Source organism: Macrotis lagotis, chromosome 1, assembly GCF_037893015.1.
Source record: "Macrotis lagotis isolate mMagLag1 chromosome 1, bilby.v1.9.chrom.fasta, whole genome shotgun sequence".
Lineage (NCBI taxonomy): Eukaryota > Metazoa > Chordata > Mammalia > Peramelemorphia > Peramelidae > Macrotis > Macrotis lagotis.
Genome location: NC_133658.1, coordinates 833,583,987 through 833,603,254, shown reverse-complemented (window position 1 = coordinate 833,603,254; position 19,268 = coordinate 833,583,987). Strand labels below are relative to the sequence as shown.

Here is a 19,268-nt window from a genome sequence, read left to right as displayed (position 1 = left end):
TCCCCCGGGCGGCGGCCCCCGGGCGCGAGGACGGGCTGCGGGGCGGCGGCGGGGACAAGGCAGCGGCGGCGGCGGCGGCGGCGGCGGCGGCGGCGGCGGCGGCGGCGGCGGAGGCGGCGGCCCCAGCAGCCCCGAGCGGCGTCAGTCAGGCTGGAGCCGGGCAGCCTCATCGCCCGTATTAGTGCGCCGACCTGGACCGGGGCCAGGGAGCCCTGCTAGCGGGGCCCGCCCCCGCGGGGCTCGGCGCGCGCCCGGCCCGCGCCCGGCCCGCGGGGGAGCCCCGGAGCCGGCGAGCCCCTGGGGGGCGGCCGGCCGGCAGAGCCTCTCCCGCGCGGCTCGGGCGCGTGTTCGGAACCTTGGGGCGCAGCGGCCGGGCGGGGGCCGGGCCGGCCCGGGGCCCCGCTCAGTCCCCGCAGCCGGCGCTGGGCTGGCCCGTGCCGCTCCCCCGGTCAGGCGGCGAGAGCGCCCCAGTGCAAGGGCACTCGGAGGCGTCAGTTCAGCCCCAGAGCCCTGACTCCCTAGTCCGGGCCAACCTGCCATCCGTGCGGGAGGCCGTCCGGTGCGGTGGACAGTTCCCTGGCCCCGGAGGCAGGAGGCCGGGAGTCCGAGTCCAGTCTGGACACTGGACACTAGCCGCGCGCCCTTGGGCGAGTCACTTCGCCCTCGCTGCCTCGCACGCAGGACCGCTGGCCCCCGGACCCAGAGAACTCTGGAGGAGAGAGTGAGGCCGGGGACTGAGCGCAACACCCCCCACTCAGATCCGGCGCCTGTGCCTGTCCTGGCATCTCCTCTCTGATGTCAGGACACTTTTCTACCTGGAACCCTTATGAGATAAAGATTATCTGTTAGCAAAGATTCAATACCGGAAAAAAACACATTCACTTGGGAATTGCAAGGTCCCTAGGTGCTTAGAGGTTCTTCAGTCGTTGCTCTTACTTGCCATTGGTTCCTTATTGGGGTTTTTTTTTTTTAGGTTTTTGCCAGGCAATGGGGTTAAGTGGTTTGCCCAAGGCCACACGGCTAGGTAATTATTAAGTGTCTGAGGTCACATTTGAACTCAGGTCCTCCTGACTCCAGGGCCGGTGCTCTGTTCACTGCATCACCTAGCCGCCCCCAAGTTCCTTATTGGGTTTTTTCCAAAGAAAGGGAGAGTAGTAGTAAACAATCCATTCCCCTTCCCCCACACTCTACCCCCACTCCCACTCAACTGATTTGCATTGGTGAAAGCAAAAGAAAAATCTAATCATTCTGAGTGCTGTGCAGTGGTTAAAACTAGTCATATAATTATGTGGATTGAGATTTCTCTTAAGAGTATTTATTTACTTAATAGACAAGCATGTAATATGTAATACTAGCTAATCTAATACAGCTACAACCTTCTATGCACTCTGACTGTGTTAATAGTGCAGCCCACTAGCTCTGCAACTTGACTCTTCAAACTCATGGGCTGCCACCTAGAACTAGACCCTGAATGGTATCAGCAGTGAGGACACACTGCTGGCCTTTAGTTCTGGGCCCATTGCATTCCAGTTGAAGTTAATGAGGCAGCTCCTCAATGAAAGCAGGCATACCACAAAGCCTCTTCACTGACATTTTTTTTTTTAATTTTCAAGAGACCACTTTAACGTCCATTCTATTAACACAGTAAGGGAGAGACCCATTCCTTATATTATAAGATTCCAGATTTAACAATTCAACCCTCCATCATTTTTTGGATTGAAAAAACTGAGTCCCAGAAAGGCTGATCTTCCAAGGAGACCAAATTAGGGATTAAAAGCCAAGATTTGTACCAAGATCCTTTTAACTTCAAATTCAGAATTCTTTCCATCATACCAAAATGCTTATAACACATAATTGAGCTAACAAGTTCATTGCATTAGTCCATGATTATACCAATCATGGGTGGACATTAAAAACTGACAATAAAAGAAACCAGAACTGAGATGGCAAACCAGTTTGAATTTGAGGAACTGAATGGTACTTTCAGTGACACCAAATTGCTCCTTGTTGCAAATATCTCTTTTTTAATGCAAATTCTTTTCAAGTATGCAATATTTTACCACATGAGGGCCATCTCCAATTGTCCTGACCTATGTCTTGCCACTGGATCCAGATGGCTCTGAAGGAAAAACTGAGGCTAATGACTTTGCATAGACCGACATCACTTAAATCCAATTCATTTACAAGTCATGGTACCACCTTCTCCATGTCATGGTCCTTTTTGAGAATGAAGAACAATTTTAGCACATGATTGGAAATCATGGTCTTCAAAGAATCAAGATCACAAGTGACTCAAAGAGTAATGGAAAGATATGCTGTGAGTATAAGTGATTTGCAACATGTTCCCAGTACAAGAGAATTGACTTAATAAAAGGCATGTGGTCTTTGAAAAGAAGTTGGGCTAATCATGTGATAAAGATGAAAAATAAAAGACAGATACTGAGATCCTACAATGGAACCTTCAAAATATGGAGAAATGAATGAATGAATGAATGAATGAATGAATGTAAAATACCTTGACAGATGCTTAGAATATGGTAGAGGAGGAGCAGAACTAAGCACTAGGGATAAGTCATATTTAAAGAACTTACACTCTTATAGGATGACTCAATGGAAAGTGAAGGCTTCTAGGACATTGGGTGGGTCCTTTGGGAAGGATTTACAAAGAAATTGAACAGAAATCACACCTGATGGATAAAGGTGTTCAGGACTATAATCAGTACTGAATGAGATAATGTTCAATCTGATGTGATTAATGGATCTCGGATGATGAGATGGATCACAAATCCATCAAAATATTTGGATATAATGTGCCTGGTTGATCTTCTGTGTCCTGGAAATGAGACTATACTTTCCTCCTACTAAATGTTGTGGGTCCATCAAATTGTACTTGTTAGGTAAAACAAACAAAACTGCTTCAACCTGTTTCTGTGGCAGTAAATGTCTTCTGGTTTCTAAATGCTATAACATTCTTAGCAAATTCCTGCTTTCATCTTGAGTCCCCAATACCCCTGGTCTTGAGAGGTGCTAAAATTTCACATCACTCAGGTGTTAAACAGTCATCAGAATTCAGACCAGCAACTCCTTCAAGAAGTCTTACTTCTTGTCTTTTAGACAAAAAACCTTAAATAACCAAAATATTCACATAATACCTTCCGAAATAGCAAAAACAAAAAAACAAAACCTGGCAACAAAGCAGGTATCTAAACCAAGTAGATGGAAAAGAAGTCCAAACAAATTCTACTATATCAGTGTAATGGAATATGATTATCTATTAAGAAAAGATGAGTTTGAGAAATTAATAGAAACATGGAAAGATAAGGAGAATCAGAATCATAAGTATAATACATGTCCTGTAGGACAATGAATCAGCAGATGGCTCTGGAGTTAAGAGAACCTGGGTTTAAATATGCTCCCAAAGTTTACTACCCAAGTGACCTTGGGATAGTCATTTAACCTCCAAGGGCCTCAAATTCCTTATCTATAAAACCAGGAAGTTGAATTAAGTAGCCCCTGAAGTCCCTTCCATCTCTATATCTATCATTTTATGATTACAGCAATGAAAAATACAGATCATGAAAGGAAAAGAATCCAAAAAAATTAAAAAAGTAGATAAGGGTCCTGGAGAATAGATTACAAAATGTACCAACTTCCTCTCCATGGAGAAGTGGAGAACTACAAAGGTGAAAGTCAAAAAACATTTTTTGGCTAAGGTCACTGGATCAGTTATTTTTGTTTGAATCTTTTTTCTATTATTTTCTTGTAAAGGAAGATTCAAGGATAAGGAAGCACAAGGTAGTAGATAGAGAAATGATAATGATACAAAAGCAAGACATCAATAAACTTTTTTAAAATTTATTTTGAATTTTACACCTTTTCCCCTAATCTCGATTCCTCCCTCCAACCCCCACAGAAGGCAGTCTTTTCCCATGGTACATTGATTTAAGTTGAATGTAATGAAAGAGAAAACATATCCTTAAGGCAAAAAAATAAAGTATAAGAGACAGCAAAATTACATAATAAGATAATGGTTTCAAAAAAAAATAAAGGTAATAATTGTCTTTGATCTTTGTTCAAACTCCACAATTCTTTCTCTGGATACAAATGGTATTCTCCATCACAGATATCCCAAAATTGTGCCTGACTGTTGCATTGATGGAAAGAGCAAGTTCATTAAGTTTGATCACCCCCGTGTTGCTGTTAGGGTGTACAATATTCTTCTGATTCTTCTCATCTCACTCAGCTTCAGTTCATGCAAATCCTTCCAGGCTTCCCTGAATTCCCATCCCTCCTGGTTTCTAATAGAACAATAGTGTTCCATCACAGACATATACCACAGTTTATTAATCCATTCCCCAATTGATAGACATTCACTCAATTTCTAATTCTTTGTCACCACAAACAGGGCTGCTATGAATATTTTTGTACAAGTGATGTTTTTACCCTTTTGCATCATCTCTTCAGGGTATAGACCCAAGTAGTGGTATTGCTGGATCAAAGGGTATGCACATTTTTGTTGCCCTTTGGGTGTAATTCCAGATTGCTCTCAGAAAGATTGGATGAGTTCACAGTTTCACCATCAATGTATTAGTGTCCCAGATTTCCCGCGTCTCTTCCAATATTGATTATTGTCCTCTCTCTGGTCATGAGAGGTGTGAGGTGGTACCTCAGAGGTGCTTTAATTTGCATTTCTCTAATAAATAATGATTTAGGGCAATTTTTCATATAACTATGGATCACTTTGATTTCATTTGTAAATTGCCTTTGCATATCCTTTACCCATTTGTCAATTGGGGAATGGCTTGGTTTTTTTGAAAATTTGACTCAGTTCTCTGTATATTTTAGAAATGAGTCCTTTGTCAGAAATACTAGTTGTGAAAATTGTTTCCCAATTTACTACATTTCTTTTGATCTAGGCTAAAGTGGTTTTGTCTGTGCAAAAGGTTTTAAATTTAATGTAATTGAAATTATCTAGTTTGTTTTTAATGATGTTCTCCACCTCTTCCTTAGTTATAAACTGCTACTCTTTCCATAGATCTGACAGGTAAACTATTCCTTGATCTCCTAGTTTGCTTATAATACTGTTTTTTATGTCTAAACCCTGCATCCATTTTGATCTTATCTTAGTATATAGTGTGTGAGGTGTTGATGTAATCCAAGTTTCTGCCATACTATAACTTCCAATTTTTTTCTTTTTTTAAATTAATTTTATCAAAGATATTATTTGAGTTTTACCATTTCCCCCCCAATCTTGCTAACCCTCCCCCCCCCACCCACCCCCCAAAGGAAGCACTCTGTCAGTCTTTACTTTGTTTCCATGTTGTACCTTGATCCAAATTGGGTGTGATGAGAGAGAAATCATATCCTTAAAGAAGAGAAGAGAAGTCTAAGAGGCAACTAGATCAGACAATAAGATATCTGTTTTTTTTTCTAAATTAAAGGGAATAGTCCTTGCACTTTATTCAAACTCCACAGCTCCTTATCTGGATACAGCTGGCACTCTCCTTTGCAGAAAGCCCAAAATTGTTCCCAATTGTTGCACTGATGGAATGAGCAGGTCCTTCAAGGTTGAACATCATTCCCATGTTGCTGTTAGGGTGTACAGTGTTTCTCTGGTTGTGCTCATCTCACTCAGCATCAGTTCATGCAAATCCCTCCAGGCTTCCCTGAAATTCCTTCCCTCCTGGTTTCTAATAGAAAAATAGTGTTCCATGACGTACATATATATACCACACTTTGCTAAGCCATTCCCCAATTGAAGGACATTTACTTGATTTCCAATTCTTTGCCACCACAAACAGGGCTGCTATAAATATTTTTGTACAAGTGATTTTTTACCCTTTTTCATCATCTCTTCAGGGTATAGACCCAGTAGTGGTATTGCTGGGTCAAAGGGTATGCACATTTTTGTTGCCCTTTGGGCATAGTCCCAAATAGCTCTCCAGAAGGGTTGGATGAGTTCACAGCTCCACCAACAGTGTAACAGTGTCCCAGATTTCCCACAACCCTTCCAACAATGATCATTATCCTTCCTGGTCATATTGGCAATCTGAGAGGTGTGAGGTGGTACCTCAGAGAAGCTTTAATTTGCATTTCTCTAATAATTAATGATTTAGAGCATTTTTTTCATATGGCTATGGATTGCTTTGATCTCCTCATCTGTAAACTGCCTTTGCATATCCTTTGACCATTTGTCAATTGGGGAATGGCTTTTTGTTTTAAAAATGTGACTCAGTTCTCTGTATATTTTAGAAATGAGTCCTTTGTCAGAATCATTAGTTGTAAAGATTGTTTCCCAATTTACTACATTTCTTTTGATCTTGGTTACATTGGTTTTATCGGTGCAAAGCTTTTTAATTTAATGTAATCAAAATCATCTAATTGGTTTTTGGTGATGTTCTCCAACTCTTCCTTAGTCATAAACTGCTCCCCTTTCCATAGATCTGACAGGTAGACTAGTCCTTGATCTTCTAATTTGCTTATAGTATTGTTTTTTATGTCTAAGTCCTGTAACCATTTGGATCTTACCTTGGTAAAGGGTGTGAGGTGTTGGTCTAATCTAAGTTTCTTCCATACTAACTTCCAATTATCCCAGCAATTTTTATCAAAGAAGGAGTTTTTATTCCAATGGCCAGACTCTTTGGGTTTATCAAACAGCAGATTACTATAATCATCTCCTGCTTTTACACCTAGTCTATTCCATTGATCCACCACTCTATTTCTTAGCCAATACCAAACAGTTTTGATGACTGATGCTTTATAATATAATTTTAGATCAGGTAGGGCTAAGCCACCTTCTTTTGCACATTTTTTCATTAAGCTCCTGGAAATTCTTGACTTTTTATTTCTCGATATGAATTTACTTACAATTTTTTCTAACTCGTTAAAGTAATTTTTTTTTTTTGAATTTTGATTGGTAGGGCACTAAACAGATAGTTTAGTTTTGGTAGAATTGTCATTTTTCTTATATTAGCTCTACCTATCCATGAGCAGTTGATATTTGCCCAGTTATTTAAATCTGATTCAATTTGTGTTTAATTGTTTTCAAAAAGATTCTGAGTCTGTCTTGGCAAACAGACTCCCAAATATTTTATATTGTCTGAGGTTACTTTGAATGGGATTTCTCTTTCTAGCTCTTCCTGTTGTTTTTTGATAGACATATATAGAAAAGTTGAGGATTTATGAGGGTTTATTTTATAACCTGCAACTTTGCTAAAATTTCTAATTGTTTCCAGTAGTTTTTTGGATGATTTCTTGGGATTCTCTAGGTAGACTATCATGTCATCTGCAAAGAGTGAGAATTTTTGTCTCTTCCTTCCCAATTCTAATTCCTTCAATTTCCTTTTCTTCTCTAATTGCTGATGCTAACATTTCTAATACAATATGAAATAGTAGTGGTGATAATGGGCACCCTTGTTTCACCCCTGATCTTATTGGGAATGCCTCTAGCCTCTCCTCATTGAATATAATGCTTGTTGATGGTTTCAAATAGATACTGCTAATTATTTTTTTTTTAGGTTTTTGCAAGGCAAATGGGGTTACGTGGCTTACCTAAGGCCACACAGCTAGGCAATTATTAAGTGTCTGAGACTGAATTTGAACCCAGGTACTCCTGACTCCAAGGCTGGTGCTTTATCCACTACGCCACCTAGCTGCCCCCTGATACTGCCAATTATTTTAAGGAACAGTCCATTTATTCCTACACTCTCTAGTGTTTTTAATAGGAATGGATGCTGTATTTTGTCAAAAGCTGTTTCAGCATCTATTGATATGATCATATGATTTCTGATGGGTTTGTTGTTGATATAATTGAGTATAATAACAGTTTTCCTAATATTGAACCATCCCTGCATTCCTGGAATAAATCCTATTTGATCATAATGTATTATCCTAGTGATGACTTGTTGTAATTGTTTTGCTAAGATTTTATTTAGGATTTTTGCATCTATATTCATCAGGGAGATAGGTCTATAATTTTCTTTCTCTGTTTTAACGCTTCCTGGTTTAGGTAACAGTACCATATTGGTTTCATAGAAAGAGTTAGGCAGAGTTCCATCTTTCCCTATTTTTCCAAAGAGCTTATATAGGATTGGAACCAATTGTTCCTTAAATGTTTGGTAGAATTCACTTGTGAATCCATCAGGCCCTGGAGATTTTTTTAGGGAGTTCAATAATAGCTTGTTGAATTTCTTTTTTCTGAGATAGGGTTGTTTAGGTATTTAATCTCTTCTTCATTTAACCTGGGCAACTTATATATTTTTGTAAATATTTATCCATTTCACTTAGATTATCAAATTTATTGGCATAGAATTGGGCAAAATACAAATTATTACTTTAATTTCCTCCTCATTGGTGGTGACTTCACCTTTTTCATTTATGATACTAGCAATTTGGTTTTCTTCTTTCTTTTTTTTAGTCAAATTGACCAGAGGTTTATCAATTTTATTGGTTTTTTCATAATACCAACTTTTGGTTTTATTTATTAATTCAATAGTTTTTTTTGCTTTTGATTTTATTAATTTCTCATTAAATTTTCAGAATTTCTAATTTGGTATTTAATTGGGGATTTTTGATTTGTTCTTTCTCTAATTTTTTTAGCTGCATGTTTAGTTCATTGATTTCCTCTTTCTCCAATTTATTCATGTAAGCATTTAGAGCTATAATATATCCCCTGAGAGTCGCTTTGAATGAATCCCATAGGTTTTGGTATGTTGTTTCATTATTATCATTATCTAGGATAAAATGGTTAATTCTTTCTATAATTTGTTTTTTGGTCCACTCATTTTTTAAAATGAGGTTATTCAGTTTCCAATTTGTTCTGGGTCTGTATCTCCTTGGCCCAGTATTGCATATGACTAACGTCCAATTTTCTTAACAGTTTTTATCAGAGAGTTTTTATCCCAATAACTGGAGTCTTTGGGTTTATAAAACAGCAGATTACTATAATCATTTCCTGCTATTGCACCTAGTCTATTCCACTGATCCACCACTCTTTTTCTTAACCAATACCAGACAGCTTTAATGACTGATGCTTTATAATATAATTTTAGATTTGATAGAGCTAAATCACCTTCTTTTGTACTTTTTTTTCATTCAATCCCTAGAAATTCTTGACTTTTTATTTCTCCATATGAATTTACTTAAATTTTTTTCTAATGCTATTTGGAATTTTGATTGGTAGGGCACTAAATAAGTAGTTTAATTTTGGTAGAATTGTCATTTTTATTATTTTAATAAACTTTTTAAAAATTTGTTTGGATTTATTTCACAGCATTGAATGTAAACTAACTTAAAACTCAGGGTTCAAAGCAGCAAAAGGACCACTGGTTTAGTTTAATTTTTTTTTAATAAAAAGAATTTAATTGTATTTTACTTTTCATCTGGGATGGACCCTATGCATATAGGACTTAAAGCTAAGAAAATATAAACTCTTTGTGGTAGTAACTACTTGTGATTTTGGCACAAACTCTTTACGTTCTCAGAATTCTTTCATCATCTAGCAGGACCTGGATTTAGAAATTCTTGGAGTGCTCACAGCCTGAGATTTCTGTATACTCCCTGTTTCCTTACTGGTAAATATTTGTACTTACAGATATGATCCTTACCCCCTTTTAGAACTTAGCCTCTATTCACAATTCCCTTCCAATCATTATTTGTACAAATAGAATGTATTTAAAGTACACTGAGATATGTCGGGTGCCCAGAAAGGAACTAGGAAATTCCACATTCAGAACAGAAGGTTCAGTGTGCACTACCAGTTAATATGAGTTTTTTCTCCATTATTCAACTTTTAAATCGCCCAGACTTCTTTGCTTCACCTTTCTCTTCTATTTTCTTACTTTTTAACTATCTCACTATTTATTAGCCAAAGACTGAAACTTTAATAAACAGAAGAGATGAAAGCAATTTCCTAGTATCTTGTTTTAAAACTTTGATTAGGTAGATCAATGCCTGGTTCCTCATTATAGATCAGGAAAAAATTAAGGCCTAGAGTGTAAATTATTGGCTAAAATTCCACTTGGCAATTTCAGTCACTAAGGATCTTAAAAGATAATGTAGTATAGGACCAGGGACTTAGGACCAGAAGGGATTTTAGAGGTCATTGAATGCAATTATCTCATTTTTCAGATGAGGAAACTGAGGCCCCTAAAAATGAAATATTTTGTCCAAGATCAATCAACTGGTAAGTATTTGAGACTGGATTTGAATTCATGGCTTCCTGACTCCAAGTCCAGAACTCTATCCACTACTTTCTCTTGACTTTTTACTTTTTGCTAGGGGGACAAAGTTTTTTTTTAATGGCTAAGTAGTGAATATTCAGGACTACAAAACCACAGAAAGAGATAAACTTGACTTTGCTTCCAAATGGGTCAGTTTGATAACATTTGCCTTGTGTAAGTCACACACCCTGTTGAATGTAAGTCACATCCCTAAGTGACGAAATAATCAGTTGTAGTTGTAATATTAATAGTAGAATTGTACTAGAAATAATAGTAGTAGTAGCAGTAGTGATAATAATAGTAATCATAGTAGAAGTAGTAGTTGTAGTAATAGAAGTAGAAATGATGGTAGTAGTAGTAGTAGTAGAAATAGAAGTATAAGTAAGTATTAATAAGTTGTAGTGGTAGTAGTAATAATAACAATAATAATAATAATAATAGTAGTAGTAGAAGTAATATAGGTAATGATAGCAGTTGTTACCATAGTAGTAGTAGTAGTAGTAGTAGTAGTAGTAGTAGTAGTAGTAGTAGTAGTAGTAGTAGTCATGGTAGTGGCAATGGTGGTAGTGGTAATATGGTGATTGTAATAGCAAACAATTACATGGGCTTAACATTTTATAGTTTCTTAAGTGTTTTCAAATGAAATTATTTCATTTAATCTAACACCCTTAACATTCCTCCTTCCTTTTCACCTATATACTAACCCTAGTACCAAATTTTGCATAACCACAGAACCTCAGAGATGGAAGAAAACTGCTTGGTTATGTTAGCATCTTCAGTTCCTAGCAGAGTGCCTGGAACAAGGTAGGATCAAGAATTCATAGATTTAGAACTGAAAGGGAATTTTGAGGCTATTTAGTCCAATCTCTTCATTTTACAGAAGAAAGAACAGCTCCAGGAAAACTAAGGGACTTGCCCAAGGTCATACATGTGTGCAGGAAGTAGAATTGAGTCCTGGTCCTATGACTCCAAAAAAGTCAATGCTATTATTACCGAATCTTCCAGCCTAGTCAAGAGAGAAGGTATTTAAATGTTTGCCAATTAAGCGTGTGGTTATTGATTGATTGAATCATCAACTAAACCAATGGAATCCCCATTAAGTATTCCCAACAAATGATCATCCAACCTCTACTTAAAAACCTCCAGTGAGGGGGACTCCACTACTTACCAGGGCAGCCTACTCCACTTTTGAATTTAGCTCTATCAGGAAGTTTTTGGAAACATCAAGCTTTTGCCTCCCAACTCTTTGATTGTCCTCCTTTTCCACTAGACTTTTCTTTGAGAGCCATCATCACAACAAGAACATAGTAAGGGGCCACAATCGAATCCATGCTCTCAAGGATCTTACAATTTAACTGGGGAAATGGAGTATATGAAAAAAAGAAAAATAACGATAGTGTTTAATATAAATGAGTTTACAATTAACTTATAATTGGGGAAAGGTATCTTGAGAAAGGCTACCCAGCAGGTAGCATTTAAACTGGGCCTTGTAGGTAGGGTTTGACTTAGCAGAAAACAGGTGACATTTAAGGCAATGGAAAAAATATGACCAAAATCATAACAGTATTCATAACATTCATAACAGAGAAGAAGGAGTATAACAGTGAACAGAGTATTAGATCTGGAGTCAAGGGACCTTGGTTTGAGCCTCAATAATTCCTCACTGTTTGACCAGACACATGATAACCTCTTTGGGCCTGTTTCCTTATTTTTTTTTTTAGGTTTTTGCAAGGCTTGCCCAAAGCCACACAGCTAGGTAATTATTAAGTGTCTGAGACCGGATTTGAACCCAGGTACTCCTGACTCCAGGGCCGGTGCTTTATCCACTACACCACCTAGCCACCCCTCCTTATCTTTAAAATAGAGAAAATATCACTTACTCTTTCAACCTCACAAAGTTGTAGAAGTAACATGCTAAATGTACTATGTGCTATTTGCAAAAGAGGAACATTGTTTATAAGTTGCAATATTAAATCCCACTCTTTTCCCTAGTTTTGAATGTGGAAATGCTTGTGTTAATTAGCTTTGAGTACAAAATTACAAAGGCAAAAAACCTACAATTATTTTAAAGAATATCTTTAGACGTATCTACCATTTTTTGTTTTTTTGTAAAATAAGTGTCTACCTATGAGTAGATCAGTTTGATTGGAACAGAGGTCCCCATAGTAAAGAAAACTGTATAGATAGGCTTTGCCCAGATAATGAAAGGACTTGGGATCATAAATTTAGAACTGGAAGTGACCTCATAGGCCAGCAAATCCAACCTCCTCATTTTCCATATGAGGAACTAAGACTCAGAGATGTCAATTAACTTGTTCAACTTCACATAGATGGTAAGTATTGGAATATAGATTTAACTCTAAGTATTCTGTCTCCAAAGTATGCTTTCCATTCTCCTACCATGCTTTCCTGGAAAATAAAAGATATTACTGCTTAAACATGAGTATGATTGAAAGTCTGATGTTCTATCAGTTAGGCTAGTAAGGTATGCCTTTGTTTTTTTAGGCAATGGGGAGGTATTTAACATTTCTGAGCCAGATCAGTGACCGAGGATCCTATCTGTAAGTACATCTACAATAATCTGGGAGTAGGGACAAGTAGGTTGCACAGTGGATAGAGCACTGGGTTTGGAGTCGGGAAGATTCATTTTCCTGAGTTTAAATCTAGTCTCAGACAAATGGTTTGACCCTAGCAAAGTCACGTAACCATCTGGAAGATGTGATGGAGAAGAAAATGGCAAACCACTCCAATATATTTGCTAAGAAAGTCAAGAAGAGTCGGACATGCATGAAAAAGACTGAACAACAACAAAAAGCAATCTGGAAGTAGTATATAAGACTGATTAAAATGAAGGGAGATAGGAATCAGACATTAATAGTTCACTGTAGGGTCTAGACAGGTCTGCACTGTAAACAGGTGGTGACTGTAGGAATGAAAAGAAACAAAAAATTTGAGAGACACTTAAAATGAAGACTATACAAGGTTTGGTAGACTGATTAGTTGATGATATGTGAACAAGTGTTGAAGGGGACGACTTGAGAAGGGGCAAGAGATAGGGAGAATGATTCTAAAGTTTCAAGCCAAGTCAACTAGAATAATAATTAATTGAAAAAAATTAATAAAACAGGAGGAATAACTGATTTATAGGCAAAAATAATGAAGTTTAATATGCTTAAAATTTAATTTAGACATGTTGAATTTAGAGCGGTAGGGATTATAAAATAAATAAATAAATATAAATAAATATAAATATAGACAGAGATGTGGAACTACAGACTAGTGAGAGATCAAGATAGAGATGTATATTGGGATTTGTTTTCATAGAGGTGATATTTGATGCAACAATTATGAGATTACTAAGAAAGCAATTGTAGTTAGAGAGCAAAAGATTCAAGACCTGATTCTTAAGATATAGAAGTAGTCAGCAAAGAGTCTATCACAGAAAAAGACAGACAGAAAGAGAACTTTTAAGCCATAGCTTCCCCTCTCCTCCAGGACCTTAAAATCAACTATTCCTTAACTTCCAGTCTTTTTTCTCTGCCTTTAACTCAGTCAGGTATTCCCTCTCTTGAGAAAAAACAAAAACAAACTGATTTTTGTTTGACCTAGCTGCCACCATCCCGTAATTTTGTTCTTACTTTCATGGCAAAATTTCTAATGCTTCATCCTTATCTTCTCCTTAATTAACTTCAATCTACTTTCTATTGACAAGATATGTGCTCAGCTGAACCTGTTCTTTCAAGGACATAAATGACCTTACTATGAAATCATTTCCACTAATGTGGAATCATAAAAATGAACTAGGGGAAGGAGCTTGTGTATCATCTAATACTACTCCTTTGTTTTATAAATAAAGAAGCAGACTCCAGGTTGGGAACTGACTTGCCCAGAAAATTAGATCTCAGTCCCCTAACACCATGCTACTGTCTTCATCAGATGACATTGTTGAGAACATATTCCTTGAAATTCACTTTTTGATCATGGAGAAACATGGGGATACTCTGTGTAAATTGAAGTCAATAGAACCAGTATGACAATACATAGACAATAACTATTTACTTTGATCAATGTAAAAGGAAAGAATAAAAACAAATGAAAATGAACTCTGCAGTTTCACTGATCAAAGTGGACCCTGAAAAGGAGGGAAAGATGTTCTTTCCCTTTGTATTCTTTTGCAATAGTGGGAGTCTGTGAGTACAGAACAATGCATATACTCAGACCTGGTTGATTTCTTAGTTAATTTAGCCAAATTGCTTCTCTGACTGCCTCTTTAGTCTCTCTCTCTCTGACTCTGACTCTGTCCCTGTCTCTGTCTTTCTATCTCTCATTTTTTAAATTCTTCTGCTTTTTTAAATACTCCAGGGACCCTGCTGTACTGACTGGTAACCCCCTCTCTGAAACACTATTCCAGAAAAGTCAGTTGGTAAAATGCTGGCCATGCCAAGGACTATGCCATGGAGGAATTCTTGCTCTGGGTCCCAGATATCCTGATATATAGATGATTGTGTTTCCCATATCATTGGTTCTGGAAAGTTCCCGTCAAACTTCAGTCTACGTCCTTCTATGCAACCATTTCTCCCATAAGTTTCCCTACCATCATTTGCTCTGTTCCCTACTTCTAGTTTTGGAATGATGTTCAAATCAACCTATGTTTCTTAGAATTATCCCAGTCTATTTTCAACAGCACTTTATGTGTTGTCTCTACTTTAAAATGTTATATCTGTGAAGTCAAGGATTATATTGACTTGTTTAACTTTTTTTTTTTTTTTTTTTTTAGTTTTTGTAAGGCAATGGGGTTAAGTGGCTTGCCCAAGGCCACACAGCTAGGTAATCATTAAGTGTCTGAAATCACATTTGAACTCAGGTCTTCCTGACTCCAGGGCCGGTGCTCTATCCATTGCACCACCTAGTTGCCCATATACTGGCTTTATTTTTAAAAGTTTTTTCTTTTTATTCATTTTTAACATAATCACAAAAAAAGACAAAAAAGGAATATTTTCACGTATACAGAACAATAAAAAAAGAGGATTCAATATTAAAACTATGAATTTCCACTTTGTACTATTTACTTTTTTTCAAAACTATGGAATAAAGATTACACATGGTTTTCAAAGAAAGCAACTTTGCTTTTCTGTGTTTTATTCTAAGATTTTTTTTTGTTCTCTATTGTGTACCATGTGTGTTTGTGCAAAACCTTAATATACATATTTCTAGTTATCATTTCTTTCTCTTCATCAGCTTCTTCCTTCATGATTTGAATATTTGTAATAATTACTTAATCCTTAAAAGCTCTTCTTAGAATAATATTGCTATTAGTGTACAATGTTATTTTGATTTTTCTCATTTCACTCTTCATTATTTCATGCAAGTCTTTCTATACTTTTCTAAAACCAACCAGCTCATCATTTCTTATAGCATAGTAGTATTACACCACAATCATATAACACAAGCTATTCATCCCCTCAATTTTCAGTTCTTTGATATCACAAAGAGAGCTGCTATAAATATTTTAGAATATTTAAGTTCTACTATATTTGATTTTATATTTGTATTCACATAAGCTTTTTTCATTCATTCATTCAATTCAGGTGTTTACTGTAAGAGATGGTTCTTGGGAGAGGGAGGAAAGATATATTTAACAATAAAGGTTATTTACAAGAGATATTAATACATATTTTTATTGTTCTTCTTATTGATATGGTCGATTATGTTTACAATTTTTTTGAATTAGTCCTGCATCCCTGCTATAAATCCAGTCTGATCATAGCATATGATGTTTGTGATATATTCCTGTAATTTCCCTGCTGGCAGTGCCAGGTCAAAGGTCTAAGAAACAGAAGGAGAGGGATAAGACAGTATGTGTGTATACAACTGGAACTAATTCTGACCAACTAAATGTCAGTGGGAGCAGGTAAACTATTAATTACCAAGGATGGGAGAAGGTGAAGACACTGAAATTCAGACCCTTTTAACTAGCACAACTGTGATAGTCTTACAAAACTTTTATCATCTTAGTCCCCTGCTCAAAAGTCTTTCCACTCCTTCAAACTCTTCATGTGGTATTTTAAATCCTACCTAACAAATCTTTATGTCCTTTTTCTCTAAGATGGTCTTTCTCTTCATTGTCCTCAGAACAGCTTATATTCATTACCACTACTAGCCTGGTGTAATTACTATTGTGGTACAGGGGCCAGTGACAGGATATTGGTGTTAGTAGCAAGAGACCTGCACATCACTCACCATAGCAAAAGCCTTACAGCTACTTTAAAAAAAAATTCTAGTGTCTGGAAAAATTCAATACATTCTCTGCACCTTAAAATTTTGCACCAAAGAAAGTTATGATTAGCTGAAGTTCCTGGCTATGGAGGTTCACATTGTTAGAGGAGACTTGTATGAGAATTAGATTCTCACAGAAGGTTGGGACTGTTGGACAGTTCAAAAATGGATTTAATCCATGGATGTCAAATTAAAATAAAGGATAATGTGAACAGTTTGCCACTGCTACAAAACAATTGTCATGAATGTTCTTGTTTTAGGACACAAACAAATTTGAGACCTTTGAACATGAAAATAAATTCTATATTAACTCATGGTCTGCTACCGGAGTCTGTAAAGTTCTGGAAACAAACATTAGTCTTTCCTTTATATTGATGGACATTCAGGCTTCTACAGTTGTCACTTATATGTATCAACTAATTGGAGATTATGTGAAAGTAGAACGAATTGAATTTTTAAAGACATTCTAAAGCTAGACCTTTTTTGCCCAGGAGGTGATATTTGTGATATTGGTGATATTTTTCTTGTTTGAATCATGTAATTAAATATTTAGAAACAACAAATTATGACAATTTAAAATCATTTTACATTGCAAATTAATATCTTATTTGCTCATATATAATTTGCCGCAAGTTCATTATAAACTACATATAATTTATAATATGTAATTTCTAAGAAAAAATTTATACCCAAAAGGTGGCAAATAGATATATTTTAAAAATTAGTTTAGCTTTTTATATATCTTCAATATTAACATTAAAACGTTTTGATCAGGGTGGCTAGGTGGTGTAGTGGATAGAGCACCAACCCTGGAGTCAGGAGTCCCTGAGTTCAATTCTGACCTCATACACTTAATAATTACCTAGTTGTGTGGCCTTGGGCAAGCCACTTAACCTCATTGCCTTGCAAAAACTAAAAAAACAAACAAAACCCTTTTTGATAACACAGTATCCTTCAATCTGAAATAAATCTATTTCAATAAATCTAAACCAAAGCACTTGTTTTTGTCTGCTTTTGTTTGGTGACCCTTTAATGTGAACCTGATGGAGAAGTGAAGATGAAGTTGGTATAGGTATGGAACTGGGCAAATGAGAAGAAAATTACAAACACAACCCCTTAGCCTATATAGGAGGAATGGGATGGGGCTTTATGTTTATCTTTATGTGAGTTCGCATTATTATGTGGCCAATATGGAGTAGAAGCACATTTGCTGGTTGAAAAGAAGACAAATCTAAAATAAAAATCCCTAAAACAGAAATGCATCCTTTATTTTTTATTTTACTCTTCTCATCCCCATTTGCTTGTTTCTGTTGTTCATGAGTATTTTTCCAAATGTCTAGCTAAAATTCATTGCCTTTCCCATCATCAGGAATCTGGAAAATCTATATACATATCTAAAATGCCCAAAGAGATCACTCTATGGTTTATATCATATATTTCTTGTCAGATTAGATCACTACACTCAATGACTAAACTCAAGAAAAAAAGCTAAAAAGAGATTGAGGAGAGGTTGACCTAGGGTCTACAGAAACAAAGTACATTGAAAAGTACCATAAATAGTAGGAGTGTACTGATTTTGGACTTGAATTTGAATGACAATTCTGCCAATTACTTTTTTGTTACTTTCCTACTTCCTCTCCCATCTCTAGGCCTCAAATTCTTCATGTGTAGAATGAAAGTGTTGAATTAAATGATCTTCCTAAATCTGAATTCCAAGATATATCAATTTGTGGGAATTAGGTTTCATTCTCCAACTTACTTTGCTTAAAATAGTCTTGCTTTGTTTTTAATTAGGTTTGGCTAAATGGTCAAACCTGTTATCTATATAATTGTGTTCACTGATTTGGGGGAGTTGCAAATCTTTGTCTGTTTTTTTCAGAACTTCCTCTCCATTCCGACAAAGGTTTTTGTACCCCCCAAAAATCTGACATAAAAATTTTAAAGAATGAAAGTTGACTCAGTGGAGAATTTTTCTATACAGCTTGATAGAGGTCAGCATTCCTCTGGTATCCAGTTGGAAATCACTGGTAATAAAGGTAAACACTCTCAATGTGAAATTTTTACCCTTGACCCAAATATGTAAGGAAAAGAGTTTCTCCTTCAGATTAGCAACACTGGCTGAATTTTAAAAGTACCAAACTCATCCCTCTTTGTTGACTAGCCAGACAGCAGACAGATTTCTGTTTTCCATTGTTAATAGTCTGAGTGTAGAACAGAATTCTGCTCTTTAATCACACTCTGAAGTCCTAGCTTCTTTATGGACACTAATAAAATTTATCAGACCTTTTTAATCCAATAAGTGCTCAGGGATAACTTCTTAGGTAGATAATTGTTACTTTTAAGAGTCAATGAAATGACTCTTATATGATATTCAAGTCTCTTAAAATGATAAAATGACAAGCATGTTTCTAAAGAAGAAAGTTGCACATGTCCAGTGATTTCACAACATGGAGGCAATAAAATCTAACCATTTTTCTCTCTTGCTGTCTCTCTTCCATTCTAATATCATAGAGTAAGTGATAATTCTGCTTTTGCTTCCCTAATGAAAATGGTTAAGTAGGAAGACAGAATCTAATTTTTTTCCTTTTCCTTTTCTGTAAAAAGTTAATTTTATAATATTAAATATAGGAAAACTATTATAAATTGACTAGAGTTCAACATGCTACTAGATACTGAAGTAATGCCTTCTCTTTGTACAATATATCAAACTTTCACACACATTATAAAGGCTTACATTTATATCATGTTTTAGGATTTGCAAAAGGCTTTATG

General features: G+C 36.5%; 1 pseudogene; it reads left to right on the top strand.

Annotated features, from left to right (window-relative positions):
- Positions 1 to 14,137: 14,137 nt before the first annotated feature.
- Positions 14,138 to 16,979, top strand: LOC141507362 (vacuolar protein sorting-associated protein 29 pseudogene; annotated as a pseudogene).
- The last annotated feature ends 2,289 nt before the right edge of the window (positions 16,980 to 19,268 follow it).